The sequence below is a fragment of the Acartia tonsa genome, chromosome 9 (genome assembly GCF_053477335.1).
Source record: "Acartia tonsa isolate MP-2025a chromosome 9, ASM5347733v1, whole genome shotgun sequence".
Classification (NCBI taxonomy): Eukaryota; Metazoa; Arthropoda; class Copepoda; order Calanoida; family Acartiidae; genus Acartia; species Acartia tonsa.
The window spans coordinates 2,627,526-2,648,298 of NC_137268.1; the positions used below are offsets into that span (position 1 = coordinate 2,627,526).

General features: G+C 31.9%; 1 protein-coding gene across 1 annotated transcript in view; it reads right to left on the minus strand.

Moving 5' to 3' along the window:
• The window catches only part of PAN3 (Poly(A) specific ribonuclease subunit PAN3), a 203,823-nt gene extending 188,126 nt beyond the window's left edge, over window positions 1–15,697 (minus strand). Inside the window, exon 1 of the mRNA XM_080171543.1 lies at window positions 15,674–15,697. The gene's annotated coding sequence lies outside the window, so the exon portion shown is untranslated. The remainder of the gene's footprint in view (window positions 1–15,673) is intronic.
• Between the last annotated feature and the right edge of the window lie 5,076 nt (window positions 15,698–20,773).

The following is a 20,773-nucleotide window of genomic DNA, read 5'->3' on the forward strand; positions in this document are numbered from 1 at the left end:
GTTGGGGGGGGGGGGGAAGGTTGGTAAAGACACCTATAAGAAGCTTCACTTTAAAGAAGAACAATATCGGTTCAGCGGTTAGCGAGATCCTTCGGGACAGACAAAAAACGCTTACTACTGCTGTTCTTCATAAATCCTATATAACTAATACCAATTGAAGAAGATAAAAATATAGTAGAACAAGGATGACAACATCCATAAAAGCGTAGCTCTAAAACGGTAGGACAAACAGACATTAACACTTGTTAAGTGTCAGAACTGAATAACCAGATTATTATTGCAAAAGTATAAACAAAATTGTAAGTAAATTTGTTGCAAAACTGCATAAATATTTACATAATACTATTTAAGGACATACTTACACTTATACTTACAATTATAGAGATGCTTCGCTTATAACATTGTACCTTGTTGTAATAGGAATCAGTATTCCAAAAATCAGATGAATCGGATAATTCTAATGACTATAGAGTTGCTACGCTTTCTAAATAGTACCTGACTACCACAGGAATCACCATGCAAAGTTTGAAATCGATAGGATAATTCTAGCATGCCTAAATCAACGAAAAGAGCTAACCGTAACGGACTGACTGACGGACTGACCGACCCTAATTATAGGAAAAGCTTCGCTTTTAAAACTATAACATTAGTAAAACTTGTTAACTGTTTCCAACTCTCATCATGCTTGTTCTAAAGTTGAGCTGATGTAACATTAGGACAAAATTACCAAATTATCTAAAGCTGGAGCATTTTCAGTAATTTTATAACATTATCCTTAAGGTTTTTCTTAGTAGGATAAAACACAGATCTTTAGTATAGATGTATATACAGACATCTACCTCCCTTCCTTTTTCAAAGACCTAAATTATTTTCTGCTACTTGATTGTGTTAATATAAGCGATACTATTGGTTGATTTTCAATAACCCAATAGGAAGGTTGCACAAGGCGGTTTCGATGGTGAGATACACCCTTTCTCCCTCTAGTGTTTTACTCTAATGGATAAAACAGGATATACTATATCTTATGTAAACTTCACATATTAAACACTAAAATATTTCAAAATCTATTAAAAAAACCTTAAAAAAATAGTATTATCAAAAAGTTTGGGTTTTAATCAAAGTGTCAATTTCCTGACAAATTTGGTGATAAAATAATTTTAAATCAAGTTTGAGAGAGATTGGTTCAATTGGTGATAATTTATATCAAGATAACTTCACAGGGAAATGAATCAGGGATATTAAGGGATAAGACAATGATAATAAAATAAATTAAACCTTCTGTTAAAAAAAATTACTGTTGAACAGTTTGGACAATACTAATTTAGAAGGTTCCACGCCAAACTTAGGAGTCCCAAACGTAGGAGTGGAAAAACATCGGAGTGTACAAACGCAGGAGTCTCTAACGTCGGGGTGGGACAAACGTCGAAGTGGACAAACACAGGAGTCCCAGAAATTTTTTTTGAATTTTGAATTTTTTTTTATACAAACCATTTCCCCTTATTTTTCTTAGTTATGTAAGGTTAGGTTATAGTCCGAGCGCTGCGGCCATAGTCATTATTTTGTACAGAAGTATAAAAATTTCAAAATTGTCATATTATTAGAATAGCGGACACTCCTAGGTTTTACTTAAGCAATGTCCAATCTGACGTTTGTCCACTCCGACGTTTGTCCCACTCCTACGTTTGGAACTCCTGCGTTTGGGACTCCTGCGTTTGGAACTCCTGCGTTTGTCCACTCCGACGTTTGGGACTCCTATGTTTGGGGTAGGACCATTTAGAAACAACCAATCAAAATCCAATAAGAGTACTTAAAGTTTTTGTGCCATCAAATAAGATTACTTGGTTAAAAACAATTGGTATCTGTCAAATTTACTGTCTAATATCCCCTCCCTCCCTGAAAATTAATATAAAAAACGGTTGAAAAACTTTATTAATGTAGAATGAGGATAAAAATTTCAAGTCTTAAAGTTTAGAAAAATCACATATTTCTACCTAACTCATTGTAATCAGGGAATGGATAAAGCCAGATAAAAAAATACTAAATAGTGTTGCTTTAAATAAATATGTATAGTTGTATTTGAATGGACTACAGATCTATAGTTTAGATGTATAATTAGATAACTACCTCCCTCCCTTTTTCATTGACCTTTTCTGTTACTTGGCTGTGTTAATATTCCCAACACCAATGGTCGATTTTCAACGACCCAATTGAGAGTCAGCACGAGGACATGTGAGATACACTTCCCTTTCTCCCTCTAGTGTTTTAATCTAATAAATGGACGTCTAAGGTCAACCTTTGAAACCCCTGAATCAAATTATAAAATTTTTGGAATAAAATATAGATAAAGAAAGAGATATCAAATATAATGTAGTAGATATATATTATAAAGTATCTGGTAGATAGATATTATGCCATACATCTTTGTAATTTGGACTGGAGAGTTGGCTGCACAACATTTACATCAATGGGTTACATCTGGCGCACCAGTTTCAATTCTGGGAGAGTCTTTATAAATATTTTCCTTGTATTCATTCAAATCCGGTGTATATTACAACATTCAAAATGTATAAATAAAATAGATATAATAATCTTTGAAAATACACCTTTAAGATAGTGTCAAATAGATATTTCATAATTTGTTTCAAGTACCTTTTAAAAGTAGGGAAATTATTAATTTAGTTTTATAACTGAACTTAAATATTATGCAGTAGAAAGAAACATATTTCCAGGGCTCGGCAGCTGCGTATAAGCCTAAGGGATATCAACCAACAGCTTTAAAATTTCAACAATCAGCTGGAAGTTCAAACCTGACCAAATATGGCAATCCCTTATATTAAAAATATTTCCAAATGATCCAAAGAGGTTTAAATTTTAGGTTTATTCGCAGCTGACAGCAGCTGCCGAGCCCTGCATATATCTATGGCAGTGTCTCTGGCTGTAATAACCAATTATGTTGCACTTTTGCCTTAGTTAGTTTACAGTTTAGCTAAGCTGCACAGAAAACAATACAAAGTTTAAAAACTGGTCCAAGGCTATTCCATGGGTGTACCTACATTTCAACATTTAGCAGAAAATTTATTGTAACAAGTAATAAATATGTTTAAAAGTTACTCATATTTTTATTATCGTTCATGTTAAAAGTCCTCTGCTTTGCAATTATTTTCATAAAAAAAACTTTAATTAATATTGAGTTGAATATTTTTATTCAATATTTTCATTTAATTAATCAATTAATTGGCAAAAATAGTAAACAATATTTTGCCAAAAAAAAAATATTGAAAATATATAACTCTAAAATTAATTTTTGCATGTTTGTGTGTTTCACATTTCCACTAGTTCTTGGCCTAAGTTTTCTGGACATATTTAGTTTTGCAAAAAAAATTTGTAACATTTTCCTTTCTGTTTTAAATGGCCCCTTTTAAAACCTGCCTCTCTTCAAAAAATTTCTAAGTTCAAATGAAATTTATTTTAACAAAATTAGGTTAAGCTTTTACTCTCAAATGTAGTGGCAGCTTCAATGAGAAAAAATAGATAAAATCATTACTCAAAACTTTAATAAATTATAAAAAAAATGCTGAGAATAACAAGTAATATAATTTTCATAAAAGAATACAAAACATCAAGCATCTGAAACTCCCAAAAAACTGAATTTGATAATTAAACCTTTAAAAAATCAAATTTAACAGTTTAAATAATATTAGCAAAAGAAAAATACATATTTTCTTAGATTAAAATTACCATGTAGGTGTTAAAAATAAATATAAGAGGTAGGTTTGACTATTATCCAAGGGATTGTTCTAAATTGTAGCTGTTTTGCATAAGATGAAATAAAAGATGAAGACATATGTACAAGAGAACAGAACAAGCTAAAATAATTCCCAAACCTTTAACTTAAAACAAATACAAATGTTGCATCACTGAAAAGTGGTTCCCTGAGTGTTTTTAAATGAAAAATTACACCAGAGTTAGGCACCATTTTATATGGAAACAGTATAGTAATTTATTAAAGTGAAAACCATATCTTAATGTATCTCTTATTTTTGCAGCCATCTAAATATTTATGTGAAAATGAAAACAATTTTGATGTAAAATTTTACTTTTTTAACTCATATATTCATTCTTTAATTCTAATAAGCAAAAAGATTTTTTTTATTCCTTCAGTTATCAATAAGCCTATAAAATAAAAGAAACATATTACAAAATAGAACGTCTAGAAAAAATAACTATTTAATTTAAGAGAATTTCAATTAAGATCGGGGTGCTTCCACTTTTACCACTAGGAAAAATACAACCACTGTGTTTTTGACAAAAAATGGGTGTATTTTTGTCAATATGTAGGTGTATAAATTGCCAGCAAAACTTTGAATATGACAGTGCAATAACTGTATTTTTGTCATACCCCCTAAAAATGCAGGTGTGAATTTGACAGTAAAACTGTGTTTATAACAGTACTATCACTATCAATATTTTTGCTAGTGGTAAACCTGCCATGTACCCTAAAGATCTATCATTGATATTAAACAAAATAGATAGATATTTAGGAATATATAGAAAGATTGAGACAGAAAATGAGAATACTCATCAAGGAATACAATTCTTAATGATTATTTCAATTTCCTTGCTTTAAACATCAAATTCAAGTTTTTAAAAGTAAAACATCTTTTTTTTTTGCTAATAATGGTGTTATAAAATGTGATAAAAGCTTTTTTAAATAGCTTATCTTACCAAGATCAAAGAAGGTAATTTTTTCGTAAAATTTGGTGTATCATTGTAGTCAAATGCGCTAATTAAGTCAAAATGTTCTTAATTATAACTAAATAAAATGGTCCATGATTAAGAACAGTTTGACTTAATAAGAGCATTTGACTACAACCCAATATCCAACTTTACAGAAATGCGCAAAAAATAAACCACTTTTAAAAGAGAACTCTGAATTTTATCTAAACTTGAAAAAATTAAAGAATTTAAATTTAAAAACTGAATAACCTATTTAGGAGAACGTTACATAACAGTACCTTACTTTCTAAATCTGTGTGAATAAATTTTGTTTTTATTAAACTTTTTACAAATTACATGGAACTTATTCTCAGTATTTTATTTAAAAAACTAGTGGCTACCAGAAAGAGCGGGGACAATGGGCTGTTACACTAGTCCCCAAAGTTTTATGATAACGTTTTTTATTTGTTGGCTTCACAACTTTTGATTGGTTAGCTCAGTAAGTTGCGTGTTTAAACGTTTCAACCACTAATTCTAATCTACAAAAGGTTTAATATTGTGTATCATTATCGGGGGTGTACACTGTACATCAATATATAGGTCATTGTCTTGTCCCTTTAGATCCCTAGGTGGCTACGTGTATTGTAGTTCTTTAGAGGTGATGGTACCCTTCCCAAAAATAGCTATACATCCTTCCATAACCTATAAGAAGCTACATTGTAAAGGAGAAACATATCGGTTCAGTGGTTATCGATATCCTTTGGTACAGACACACACAGACAGACATAGATATCCTGTTTCTTTTATATAAGTATTATACATTCGTCATACATACATACAAACAAGGATGAATGTTCGCGTAGATTCCACATACACTGCGAACCAAAAAAAAGGCAAATCTGAATTTTTAGAATAGCAGCTTTATTATTCATTAAGGATTATTTTAATGTAAATATGAAATTTTTATTATTAAAAAGTACAGTAAAATCTAAAATTCAAAACTTAGGTGTCAACGTCTAAAAATGGTTTTAGCGCATTTTTTTATGCTCAAATATTCAACCTTTTGCAAAAAAGGCTGCTAAACACTTCAAAGTTGAGATATAGAGCTAAAAGTGTATACAGATACTATTAGGGACATGTACTAGAACATATCAAAGTCTGAAGGTCATATCTCAACCAGGGAGTACTGGCCCCCCAAAGTCGACTACAGAAAATCCAATTTTTTTTCTTGCAAAGGGTAGAAGATTTAGGCATAAGAAAAATGCGCTAAAACCATTTTTAGAAGTTTTGAATTTTAGATTTTACTGTACTTTTTAAAAAAAACTGAAATATTATTTTGTTGTTCTATTAATTGCATTAAAAAACGAAGAAAATAAGCCATCAATCATTAAATTCTGATTACTATAAGAGGGGTAAAATTGCTTTCAAAAAAGTTCTCATAAAAAGAAAACAGTATTTATCGAATTGTATTATATACAGAATTCCACGGGTATTAAAATGAAAAAAATTATAACTTAAACCAGTTCTGTTAGCAGAAGACCCTATCTAACAAAACTGGTATTTAATTTAATGATTTTTATTTCAATATTCATGAAAATTTTCTGTTATACCATGCTATACATGATTTTTTAATATGGCTGAGAACCGGTTTTAATCCAGCAGATATCAGTCGGTTTCGAAGCCTTACTATAAAAAATTCCTAACTTTTAACCTTTTATATATGTAAGTAGGGGTTAGCAACCAAATAAGTTGTTGTTAAAAGTGATGAGAAAAGTATATCACAGGGGGATTCTTAAATTTTTTTTTTGCTTACTGCCTCACTAAAATTAGTGAGGCTCGCTCAAACTTTTGTGAAAAATCCTTCAAAATTGCATTAAAATCATAAAAGGGTTATTATCATAAGATTTTGGAGGATTTTTCACAAATTTTTTTAGCAAGCCTCGCTAATTTTAGTGAGGCAGTGAGCCAAACAGGTTTTTAAGAATCCACCTCAGGAAACAGTTCTTACTATACAATTTCAATATCTAAAAATCACTGAAGACCTTTATGCATATTTTTCTAAAAGGAATTAGAATTGTATTTATTATTATAGAATGATTGTTATATCTTGGTATCTATGTAAAGTAATCTTATAAATATGTCTGAAGCTTAATATCTCAATAACTGCTCAACCGATTGGGTTCTCTATATTAGGTAAGCTTCACATATTTTCCGTCATGGGTTTAGACTATTATTTTTTAGGATTTAAGATTTGGGATGGTTTAAAGCTCTTTTTATAAAGTTTTAGCTCCTTTATGCCTTTTTAAATACAGAGCTACTAGATAGCTGGTGGTGTATAAATGTATAGAATGTTGTTTCCTTAGAGTTTTAAAAGGCTTTGCTTTTTAGGGAGGATTAAATTTATTTTTGGGGGATTAGGTCATTACTCCTAATTTCTGTTGGTCTCTTAAAATACATTAAAACGATGGGAAAAGAAGCATTTAAGTTTCGGGTAGGTTTAAAGAACCCCAGTTCAATGTTTTTAAGGAAATATTTCAATTGTTCTGACAAGGATTTTATTAGTTATTTTTTTTGGGGAAATTTTGACCCTTCCATCTGAAGGCCTAAGGTTATGACACTGCATTAATATATTGCAATATTACACAAAATATTTCTACAATATATTGGATTATGCATAATTGAAAAAAAAACTCGACTTGTTTTTGGAAAAAAAAAGATTTGTTTGTATTTTATTTGAGACGCTATTGCCTGATTTCCAAGATAATATAGGTCATGCCACCTGTATTTTTTACTTTTAGAAATTTAAGATTATCTACCTAATCATCAAAATGTAAAATATAATAAACCAAAATGTAAAAATCATCAAAAAATAAAGTTAATTTACATAAATAATTTACTTTTAAAACAAAAAATCCTGCAAATGTATGAAATGCCTGTAATATACAAATATACATAAATATAAAATTTAAATAGTTGAAGTGTAAAAGTTTAACAATAACTGCCCTCTAGTACTTAGGAAGAAGGTTTCAAGGTGTTTTATATACCATATAAAAAATGGCCTGGTTATTAAAACGTATGCTTTAATTTTACAATATAATGCTTAAAATCAAATAAAATGTCTGACAAAAATAAATCAGATATAGAGCCCTGCTACTTGTCTTTTTAAATGGTTTTAATGATGACAAATATTGGCCAGAAAATGCCATTAATAGTTTTATAGGGTTGTATTTTAAAAATTGACTTTTAATATCATTTTTGTTTGGTGAGGTAAATGTTAATGATTGCCCATTAGAATTAGAAAATAAGTCCCGCAGGGTTAGAGCCCCCACAGTGGCTAGAAAAAGTAGAAAAGCTACTGTGAAAATACGACAAAACCCGCTACTTCGTTTTATTTTCATGATCCAGAATTTCTTTATTTTTCAATTTTTTACAAGAGCATCCTTGAAGTGAAGTTAAGGTATGGCATGCAGATTAACTTGACCAACCCCCTTATACAGTATAGGTACACCTCTTCAAAACTTAGCCATCCCGCAGGGTTTAGGGATAATTAATGAATATATTGTGTTAAAGTCTTTATAGTAAACATTTTTAGGAGGTTTTTTTTCTCTTGGGAGAGTGGTGTTACCCTCCCCCAAAATAGTTATAAACTTTTCATTAAGACCTATAAAAAGCTATCCTATAAAAGAGAACCATATCGGTTCAGTGGTTAGCATGATCCTTCGGCACATACAAAGAAACAGATAGACATCCTGTTACTTTATTATAAAATACTGAAAATAAATTCGAAAACTTTTTTTAGTACTATAATTGTTTAATATATTCAGTATTTAAAAGGGTTCCCAACAAAGGTGTGCAGAGAGTTTTATCAGTTTTGACATATCCCCTTACAATTCCCTTAAACAAAAAACGAGGGGGTGCACGGGGGGAGTAATACATACAACAAGAAGGGTGTAACTTTATTAGGTAAACATATAGGGGGCTGAATATAACTTCTAGGTGTCTACCTTCTAAAATAACTCACCTAATGGGGACGTTTCCTCCCCCTTTGCCCGCCTCTGGTAACCAAAGTTTATAATGTTTCTTCTTTTAAGGGATTTCTAGTAAGTTAATACTAGAACACAAACAGAAATATTATTTTGTTGCATCCCATATCCGTGTGTGGAGCACCATCCTGTGAAAATTTGAAAAGGTAATTTAGTTTTCCGGATCAAGTACTTAGCAATCTATTCACTCTGCTCAACCAAGGATAGGACCATTGATGATAAATTATTATTTCTTACTAGAGTTGGGCCGGATACTGGATACCGGATATCCGGCTGATAGTTTTCCAGATCAAGTACTGAGCAATCTATTCACTGTTCAACCAAAGGATAGGCCAATGGATGATAAATTATTATATCCTACTAGGGTTGGGCAGGATCCTTTTTTGGCCGGATACCGGATATCCGGCTGATTCCTAATGCCGGATATCTGGTATCGGCCGGATATCTTGCCAACGTTCGATATCCAGCAAATAGTCGGATATCCTGCCGGATAACCGGATATCTGGCATTAGAAATAAGCCGTATAACCGGTATCCGGCACAACCATATTTCTTATTCTTCTTTCATAAAACCATTGATACATGGAGGAGACAATTGACAAATCTTCAATAAATTTTGAAATATGGAAATTTTAAGAGGTAGTGATACGATAATGGATGATAAATTAATTAATCTTTAACAAAGAATCTTCAAATATACTTAGCTAACCAATTTTAAAAGCGAAGCTTTTCTACAACAGAGTCGGCCCGATCGTCCATCTGCAACGGTTAGCTTTTATTGTTAACTTTGGCATGTTAGAAGTGTCCTGTCAATTTCAAACTTTGTATGATGATTCCTGTAGTAGTTAGGTACGATTTAGAAACATACATAGCAACTCTATACTCGTTACCAGAATATAAGTACATCCATTTTAAACATGTTGATTTTTAACTGTTTTAACAACTATTCTTTATGTGAAAAAATAATCCGATTGATTTGATTTTAGAGTACTGATATCTATTACAATAAGGTACAATATTATAAGCGAAGCATCTCTATAATCAAGTCCTAAAAATGTAAGTATTCTGTTTTACAACAAATTTTCTTAAAATTTTCTTAAAACTTTATGTTTATATTTTGCATATTCAGTTTTGACACTCTACAATTGTTAATGTTCGTTTGTCCAACCGTTTCAGAGCTTGGCTTTTATGAATGTTGTCATCCTTGTTAATCTAGTGTTTGTTATCTTTTGAAAATGTTTAAGTCAAGTGTGTGAATTCTAACATCAGGCGCACAAATTTTCATAGAAATGAGAAAATATGTGTGTTTGTGATTTTAGACGGGTTCTGGCGAATTTTATAGGAACCATAATGACAGTGGAAATTCTCTCAATAAAAAAAACATTATTTTATAAACCATTTAACGGCCAAGCCCCTAGTATCTAGGGTCAAAGTGTGACTAGAAAGCTTACCTAAAATCAGCTTACACCAACAAAGAAATTAATTCGGAAAAAAAACTCAGCTGTTTTTCAGCTGTTGTTGGGGGGCAACACGTCGTATAATTGACGACCTCTCCATCTGCCCCCCAAATAATATTAAAGATTTATTTTGCTTGATGTTTATACCTTATACCTGACCTAAAATAGAAATTTCGGTATTATCCTCTTAGAATTTTTTTTTCAATATTGAAAATTTGAGTACCCCCCCCCCCCCCCCCCGACAGCGAACTATGAACTCTGGCCGCAGCGCTCGGCTCCCTAGCCTAAAACCTAACCTAACCTAAAATAGTTGTTCGTCGGTAGTCGGGGGGGGGGGGGGGATGGGGGGGTACAAAATTGAAAAAAATTGAAAAAAAAATTTCTAAGAAGATAACGCCGAAATTTCAATCGGTTGAGTAGTTAGTGAGATCTTGAGTTTCAAACAAACAAAAAAACCTACTACTTTATATAATAGGATCATTTAATCAGTGGACAAATTAGAACACATGACTACAGCCGCACATCATTAACAGTGTTGCTCAATTTTTAAATATTAGAGCTGCCGGCCAACTGCTAAAACTTCTAGAGCAACTGCCTAATTTTTAGACGACAGTCAGAAGTAGTTTTCAATCCGACATTTGACGCATAAAAAACTACTGTGACTTTTGCCCGTACTGCCTGTTTACTTTAGGAATCTAATTTAATTCCTATTTTCCCTCTCTCTCTCTCTCTCTCTCTCTCTCTCTCTCTCTCTCTCTCTCTCTCTTTCTCTTTCAACACTTTCACTCCCAAAAGCTTTAAAGATTATCTATCATTCTATCTAAAATCTTTTATACAGCGTGAATAAAAAAAATGAGCCATATTTTAAGAAAATATCTGATGATATTTTTGAAAGCGAAGCTACTCTATAATTCGAAATGTTTTCATTTGATTTAATTTCATACTCTTATTATTAGCTCTTATGTGCTCTTTTATAATGTGTCATCAGCATACTTCGGCTGCAGCTCAGTTCGTTCATCCAGTAGGAGAGTAGAGGATGGGGTAAAGAGGGTTGATGGGAGGTATCAATATTGTAACCAGCTAGGATCACTTTAATAGAGTGAATGAAAATCTGGTGCAACAGCCAAATAATAATATATCAATTGAAATTGAAATGTGCTGCAGGTTAGTTAGTGGTTGTGGCTGTAGCGGGACTAAGTGTCTCAAAATCAGCCATGTGACGTCATAAAAATAAGGCAGATGAGAGGAGAAGTGGAAAAGAAAACCCCTAAATAAAGAGACGGATAATTACTCATTTTTATGACGTCACATAGCTGATTTTTGAGACACTTTGTCCCGCTACATGTGGTTTCTTCTGCGGAAAACAATTTACTGTAGAAGCTGAATTGTTAAAGCGGTTGATGGTTGGCTCAAGGATTGTTGACTTAGAAAATAATATTACGACGTACAGTTGAGTCTTTTTAGTAGCGAAGCGAAGCTACTCTAGAAAAAATGGCAGTCAGACTGCCTTTTAGCAGGTTTTTGGCTATTTTTATATGTTTTACATATTTCCCCATATCTTTTGTATTTTTGGTCAGATTTTCAAACTTTTTTTTTGCAATGGCAGTATCAAAATATATTTTCCCATTGTTATACGCAGTCCACATTTTTTTGTGCTTCACTACTTATAGATGTTGTTATCCTTGTTTATTACTGCCTAGACCGGAGAATTGAAAAAAGCACTTTTTGTCCATACTGTAATAAATTATTGTGTACACCAACTGTCTCAGTACTTTTCAATATTTGCAACTTGAAAGGATTAAATTAAAACATTTCCTTCTATAAAATACACATACATGATTGCGTCAATAAAATGTAAATTAGTTTGTACTCAAGGAACTTTAAACCTTCAAGCTATTTTCATAAACGTTTCTATCTTGTAAGGAAGGGTGAGGGGGTTAGGTATGTCTATATTCGCGATAGAGTTTAATTTAAAGTCAAGAAAATAAAATGATAGCCGGTTCTACCCCATTCCTTATTCTCTTCCCCACTTTCAGTTTAGAAGGGTGACGCAAATTTCAGATCCCAGATTTTGCGATTTGAATAAAAATTATCTTGATATTATAGCAAATTGAAATAATCTTGCAATCATCGCTTTTATCTAATGAAGAAAAATAGTATATCAAACGACGAAAACTGAGATCTGAAATTTGCGTCACCCTCCAATATGACGCATGACCGCTACGACCGCGAGACATGGCAATATTTTGTCCACTATCCCGATTCGCATCTATTTTTTTTTTTTGGGGGGGGGGGGAGGAGGGTAAAAAGGGAAATTTGAGGATTTTAAGAACTACTTGGTAAAATACTAAAAGGTCAGTTTTTGATTAAGGTTATTTATCAAGAAAAGCTTAGTTTAAGGTACAATATAAATAAAAAATTTTCAAGGAATATCCATGTAGCCATGTATATAACACCCCCCCGTCTTATAAACATAGCATTAACTGTGAATAAATAACTGATTGTTTTGTCTCATTATTCGTTGTTTAATTCAAATTTAAACTTTTAGATAATTCAAATTTGAGCTTATTTGTTGCTTTCCCACAAAGTGCATAATTGTTATTTCTCGCATCGTATTATAAACAGCTTTCCGCAGATATAGAATGTACAATTATAAGAAAAAAAAACAGTTTTTTTAAACCCGAGGTGCCGAAGGCACCGGCTAAAAAAACTGGTTTTAATCTTATGATTGTACATTTTTATATTCGTAGAAAGCTGGATATAATACGATGCTAGACATAGTTTTTTCGAATGGATGAGAACCGGTTCCTATCCACCGGATTCACACCTGCCATACTCGGCGAGGGTGAGGTAATAATGAGTAGCTCTCATGAGATAGCGGGTCAAGTCATAATGTGCTTGAACGTGGAGCTTGATAGCCCTAGTGGCTATACAAAAGTGTCTCAGCCTACTCCATGACTACTTAGGTCCAAACCCTAAGAGACTATGGCTAATCAATCAATGAATACGAGAAAAATATTTCAATATGTTGCACTTTCCCTGCGGGGCTACCCAGTGAGCAATATAACCTAACATTACCGTAAGTAATGGCGTAAAGTCGGACTTACGGACGGACGGGGTTAGTATAGAGTGGCCGTTGCTTTTTACCAATAATTACACAAGTATCAAAGTAACTAATTTATTAACATGAATACATTTATATAGGATTTAGATAATTAAATAGGTAAAGATGTATACTGATGCAGAGCTGTGGCATCCTGCCTGGCGGCAACGTGGTGAAATGCTCGCGGAGAATGGATAAATAAGCCGCGATAGAACCTAATGATCTTCGGCTAAGAAAGGCTTTGATATAGGAGAATCCTACCAACACATAGCACTACAAAGAACTGAAGAACTCTCTGGTGAAGATATATTTGTGTGGCAGGCGAGGAAGCTGGGAAGAGCTGGAACTACCTAGGGGGTATCAAGGATATGGACAGAGATTGTAGTATCTCTTTACCACAGTAATTAATATTTAAACGAACGACTACGCGCTCCCCCTTATTTTCAATTTTTTGAGGTATTGGGAAGGGAGGTTTATTTGTGTTTAACAAGGCAATTTGAGTGATAACGCCGATTAGTTTTTAGTCATAACTTTACAAATAAACCCGTTTTGCTATCAGTACTTGAAAATTTAAAATCAAATTTACTTGTAATGAAAAGTATGGCAGTATTTAGTTTAAATTGAGAAAAATGACGTCATACAATACAATTGACCAATGATATGCCAATACACAGACTAAATTACCATTGGCAGACCAATAAACATTCTAATTGACCAATGTAGGCCAGTATAAAGTTATTTTTTAAAAAAGCTTCAAACTTGTCACCTACCCAACAGCTAGATGTAGCTCTTAATTTGGACAAACGTAGCAGTTTTAGAAGAACAATGTAGAACTATTTAAATGTCTACATTAAGTTTATAATGTGATTAAATTACAAGGTATTAAATCAATGTTGTCTCACTGTGTTAATTAACAAGGATGACAACATCTATAATATGGGAAAACTAACATAAAATTCAAGATCTTTTATAGACGCAATTACTTTTTAAGTTGTTACAGAAATGTAAGATGTTACTTTCTTATCATCGTTCCTAATTGTTATAGAAATCACCAATTACAATAAATAATTGGAATGATTAAAAAAATATACCTAATCAAAATTAAATGATTTTTAAAAGCGTACGTCCGTCCGTCCGAGATAGATAGCTTTTATTCGTTAATTTAGGCATGTTAGAATTGTCCTATCGATTTCAAACTTTGCATGATGATTCCTGTAGTAGTTAAGTACGATTTAGAAAGCGTAGCAACTCTATAATCATTACCAGAATGTCCGTACGTCCATTTTAAACATGTTGATTTTTCTACTTTTTTAGCAACAAATTTTCAAGTGTTTTAATTATTCGTTTGATCTGATTTTTGGTATATTGATTCCTGGGACAACAAAGTACAATATTATAAGCGAAGCAATTCTATAATCAAGTTCAAAAATGTAAGTATGTCCATAAACATTATCCTGTTTTTAAGCAGTTTTTCAACAAATTTACCAACAATTTTGATTCGACATTTATACATTTATGTTCTGATTTTTCACCGTTTGATCTGATTTTTGGTATATTGATTCCTGGGACAACAAAAAACAATATTATAAGCGAAGCAACTCTATAATCAAGTCCAAAAATGTAAGTATGTCCGTTTGTCTTACCGTTTCAGTGCTTCGCTTTTATGGATGTTGTCATACTTGTTTAAAATCAACGTACAGAAAAATTGATAACAACTGCAGATTATTCCTATAATCATTACATAAGGAATAATAAGGAATAAGGTTTTACACCGATAGAACAATTCTTAATAAGAATAGACTTACGACACATTTAAATGTAGAAAATCTTGGCCTTTAAAAATTAAAATCCTTTAATTTAGTTGAAACATAAATTGTAAATGTTCAGGACAAAGCTTTTAGAATATAGTTTTTAAAATGTTAAGCTACGTACTAAGCCTCAGGTGTAACTCATAAATTACATTTGGTAAAATTGACATAAAATGTTTTGGGTATAGTCCCTTTTGTAACATCGCACCTTATGGGGCGATTCTTCGTATTTTTCACAGTAGCTTTTCTCTTATTTCTAGCCCCTGCGGGGTAAATTACCTAACCCTGTGGAGCAATCACCTAACCCAATACAACATAACCTAACATAAAATAACCTATTAAAAGCTATTTTAAAAATACGACGAATCGCCCCTTATGTGACAATGTTAGGAAAGGGACTATTCCCAATGTTTTTGTGTTGACGATAAAATGGTAATATAAAGAAAAAAAGATTCAGTTAGAAATCTTTCTCAATCCAATTTAAAAGAAAAATTTCTACTTAATCATTCCGTATATTTCAAGTAAAAAATACTTATTATATCAATCGCATCTCTTAGTGAAGTGAATCAAGAAATTATTAAGATAAAGGATTATTTTTAAATGCGATGCTATAATTATGGTCAGTCCGCAAACCATAACTAAAAGCTCTAATTGTTAATTAAAGCATGTTAGAAATGTTCTATCAATTTCAAACTTGGCATGCAATGTAGATGGGTCTGGTTTAGAAAGCGTAGCAACTCTTTGATCATGACCAGAATGTCCATACATGCATTTAAAACATTAAGATTTTTAACTTTTTGAATAATATTTAATGTCATACGTTCTGTTCATCGGTTTATGAAATACTGATTCCTAGGACAACAAAGTACAATGTTAAGTCCTAAAAGTTTAAATATTTACTTACAATTTTGTAGACTTTTAAATTTGTAATTTGTTAATTTATTTTTGACACTCTACAAGTGTTTGCCTTTAGAGATGTTGCCATCCTTGTTGGTATAAGATTGAACTGCTAACTTAGATCTGAAGGGATAAGACACATAAAGATATATTGAAGTACAACCCCCAATTGAACCCACTCCCAATAAATGAACAATGATGAAATATTTTAATTGAATAAAATGAGCATGACAAGAATTACAACAAATTACTAGTTTAATTACAAAGAACATGTCCTAACCTTTTTGATTTTGTTTTAACCCATTCGTGACGAGCTCCCAAAGTTCAAAGTATTGATTCACCAGGGTTAAACAAAATAGATTTTTTAAAAAATAATTACTCGACAGAATTCAATAATTAAGTTGTCAAATTAAAAATCTTACTATTTATGTTCATAATGTCAATTTTCTTATTTTTTTTGTTGCTTTTTAGTACCTCAATTTAAAAAAAGAACTCAAATTACTTCAAAAGTGTTGTCGCTGAATTAAATTGCAGTCTTTGAGTTATTCCAATTCTGTTGGGAAGAGATTAGTAGTGGATTATTCTAATTCTAGTTTAGTGGCGTGGATAAACAATTGGATTAAATTCACAAATTACCAGAGCTGGATCTTTAAATCATTTCAATGGTGCGCCAAATCGGATCACTCAATTTAAAAAACAACTATTTAAAAGACCCAAAAGTTGGTAAGCCAACGAATATTAAAACGCTATTGTAAAACTTTGGGGACTAGTTTATTAACAGTCTATTGTCCCCTCTCTCTTTGCTGTCCTGTAGTATTTAGGACATTAGGCCAGGTTTTGAAAATAAATAATAGATTTAAGATAAAGTTAAGTAGATATTATCTTATTTAAAGTTTACGTTTTTTAATTTTTTTATATCTGAAACATTTTAAGTCGTATTTTAAACCGTGTTCGCTAGTTTTGAGACTCAATTAAATCTAAAATTAGGTTAGAAAGAATGTTTTTGCTAATTTACATTTTTTAAGGGTTAAAGACAAAGTTTGTGTAATGAAAGGTTTGTTAATAAATAAATACAGTGTGTTTTTTTTATGAGAACTTTTTTGAAAGCAATTTTACCCCACTTATAGTTATCAGAATTTAATGATTAATGGCTTATTTTCTTCGTTTTTTAAGGCAATTAATAGAACAACAAAAAAATATTTCAGTTTTTATTTAAAAAGTACAGTAAAATCTAAAATTCAAAACTTAGGTGTCAACATCTAAAAATGGTTTTAGCGCATTTTTCTTATGCTCAAATAATCAACCTTTTGCAAGAATGGCTGCTAAACACTTCAAAGTTGAGATATAGAGCTACAGATGTATACAGATACTATTAGGGACATGTACTAGAACATATCAAAGTTTGAAGGTCATATCTCAACCAGGGAGGGAGTACTGGCCCCCCAAAGTCGACTACAGAAAATCTATTTTTTTAAGAAAAATGCGCTAAAACCATGTTTTCTTATTCGTTGGCTCAACAACTTTTTTAAAATTTTGATGGTTGAGTGTTATAATGTTTCATCTACTAATTGTAACCTATAAAAGATAATTTTCTATATCATCATTTGGGATTTACATCAGTTTATTGGCCGTTGTCTTATCCCTTTATATCCATGTACAAAAAGTTACTGCAAGGCTCTCTGGTTAAGTTTTCATAAATAGTTATTGCTAATTCTTGTAATTGCACTTGATTTTGCTAAAAGATGTTAAAAATAAGTTTAAAAAAATACTCTCTTTCAAATCCTTGAATTGAATAGTTTAAGAAAAATCAATAATAGTAATTTACAGATAAAGTAAAATTATTGATTTGTTAGTTAAACGCTTTGTTAAGTTCAAACTAACAAAAATAAAACTATTTATTATTTTGTTATTTTGATACTTTATTGTTATTGTTATTTGAGTATAAGACACAAACAAATTTTATTAAATATTGAATATTAGTGTTTTGGAAATGATTATTTAACAAGGATAACAACATTAATAGACAGCGAAAATTTTCATTTTAACAATAGTGTCTTTAGAGTAGGGTTGGGCCAGATACCGGATATCCGGCTGATTTATAATGCCAGATATCCGGTATATCTGGTACACGTCAGAAATCCGGCAAATGAACGGATATCCGGCATTAGAAATCAGTCGGATATCCGGATATTGAAAATGGCCGGATATCCGGCCCAACCAGATATCCGGCCCAACCCTACTTTAGAGTATTGCAGACAACCTAAAGAATCAAAAGAGTCAATGATTATATGCAAAATCAGCCAGCTTTCTGTAATATCAGCCGTTTAAATTAATCACATTTTTACAATAGTATGGACAAACGAACTGACAGTTGAAGCTTATTAAGATTATTAATTCCAGTCTTTTATTTTACAATGTTTATTAAAAAGAACGATATTGTAGAAGATTAAATAACATGTTATTGGAAAGTACAGCTGTTGACAATTAGCAGCTCAGCTCAGCAGTCTAAAACAATGGAAGGCATTAAATTAATATTACAGATTACATATTAAATAGGAATCAGCTTATAGTGCATGATAAAAAATGACGTTATACAATACAAATGACCAATGATAGGCCAGTATATATTTTATCATTGGTCAATTAAAATGAATACTGGCTTATCATTGGTTATTTGTATTGAATAGCGTCATTTTAAATTAGGTACTATAAGCTGCTTCATTAAATTGGTCATATTATTACAAGGTTTTAAAAATAAGAAGACTATTATGATTGCACGGGTTCGAATCCCTAGCTAGGACTGGAAGCATTTGTCGATTTATTTAGTTGCTCACACCACATTTGCATGAAGCTATTTAACTTGCCTGTAAAAAATGACGTCATATCAGAATAGCCCATTATTTTAATTTGACGTAATATGGAATTTTCTGCTAAAAAGTTTTAAATAAGTGCCTATAAAAAGGGGATAGAATTAAAAAAACTTTTTGCCAAAAAATCCCAAATTACGCCAGTTTAGAACAATGGACTATTCTAATAATTATGACGTCATTTTTTATAGGCACTATAAAGAGCTTCCCCAGTTGCCTCTCCCTTTATTTAAGATTTATTCCTGTTTTAATCTTGCGTTGAATGGAATTATTAAAAAGAATATGGATTCATCAATTTGATTATGCACAAAATGACTTTGACAAAATGCTGCCTTTGTCATCTCACTTTCTCTCTCTCTCTCTTATTCTCTCTCTCTCTCTCCATCTCTTATTCTCTCTCTCTCTCTCTCTCTCTCTCTCTCTCTCTCTCTCTCTCTCTCTCTTCTGGAAATAGCGGATATTCCCCTAGAGGCCTCTAAAGCCACTCAATATAAAGTCGACCCCGGCCTTTTAATTTCATTTTTAAAAAGAAAAAGTTAAATTTGTTTAGGGGGTTTGGAATTTTTGCCTAAAGATGTGATTGCCCTCCCCCCTTTTCATTTAATTTTGCCTTAGTATTTTTTTCTTGGGGAACTTTGCTCAACAGAGTGGTGAGTGGTTATATTTGTTTGATTTTTTTGGGTGGTGTGTCCCCTCCCCCCAAGAAAACCATTACACTATTAATTAAAGTACTCCATTAGAAATAGCGGTTACCGAGATTTTAAGCTCCAGCAATCTTTTTCTAAAATGTTCTTTTCTTTTTTCTTTCTCTCTCTCTGTTAAAATACAGTCCAAATAACGATTACGCGTAAGAGACACAAAAAAGTTAATGGTTTTGGCTGAACAGTTTTTCTCTAGATTAAATATCCCTTGCATCGCATACACACTCACACACATACACACACACACTCTTTCATATTATACCTATTCTTGCATGGCAAATCAGCTTAAACAGAGAGAGATAGAGAGAGCGTGAGAGAGAGGGAGAGAGAGAGAGAGGGGGGGAGGGAGGGAGGGAGGGGGGAGGTGAATAAGTTAAAGAATCTTCATATAATAATAATTTCAATTTCAAAGTGAAAATTTTAATCAAAAATTTTGAAGGGTTGAATAGAGTTTTAATAGAATAAAAGTTTTGTGACACTGTCATTTTGTATAAATCTACTCAATAGATTCTTTGTTTAATTCTTTAGGCCTTTCAGATTCAAGGTTCTATTAATAGGAATTTTGGAAACATACAAATTGCATGCCAAAGACAACATAGTACTGAAAAAAATAATAATAGTTAGTTTAGTAGAAAGATAGACAACTAACTAAATAAAACTTTATTCTTTTCCTTCAATTTTGTAAAGTTTTCTGAAACGCTGGAAAGTGTCATGTGTGACATTAGAGTAAAACACTAGAGGGAGAAAGGATTGAATAACTGTATCTCCCCATCGCAACCGTCTTGTGCAACCTTACTATTGGGTCATTGAAAATCAACCAATTGTGTCGGGAATATTAACACAGAATAGTAGCAGAAAACAATTTGTTCGCTGACGAAAAAGGTCCTTGGAATAGGGGGGCAGGTAGTTAGCTGTAGATACATCTTTACTATTCTTCCAAAAAATGTAAATTACATGTCAAAGACAACATAGTACTGAAAAAATAAGCTTATGTTAATTATCAGACATTTATAAATACATTCTTGTAGTGATTATAGAGTTGCTACGCTTTCTAAATTGTACCTAATTACTACATGAATCACCATGCAATGTTTGAAATCGATAGGACAATTCTAACATGCCTGAATTAACGAAAAAAGCTATCCGTAACGTAAGGACGTACGGACGGACGGATCGACCCTA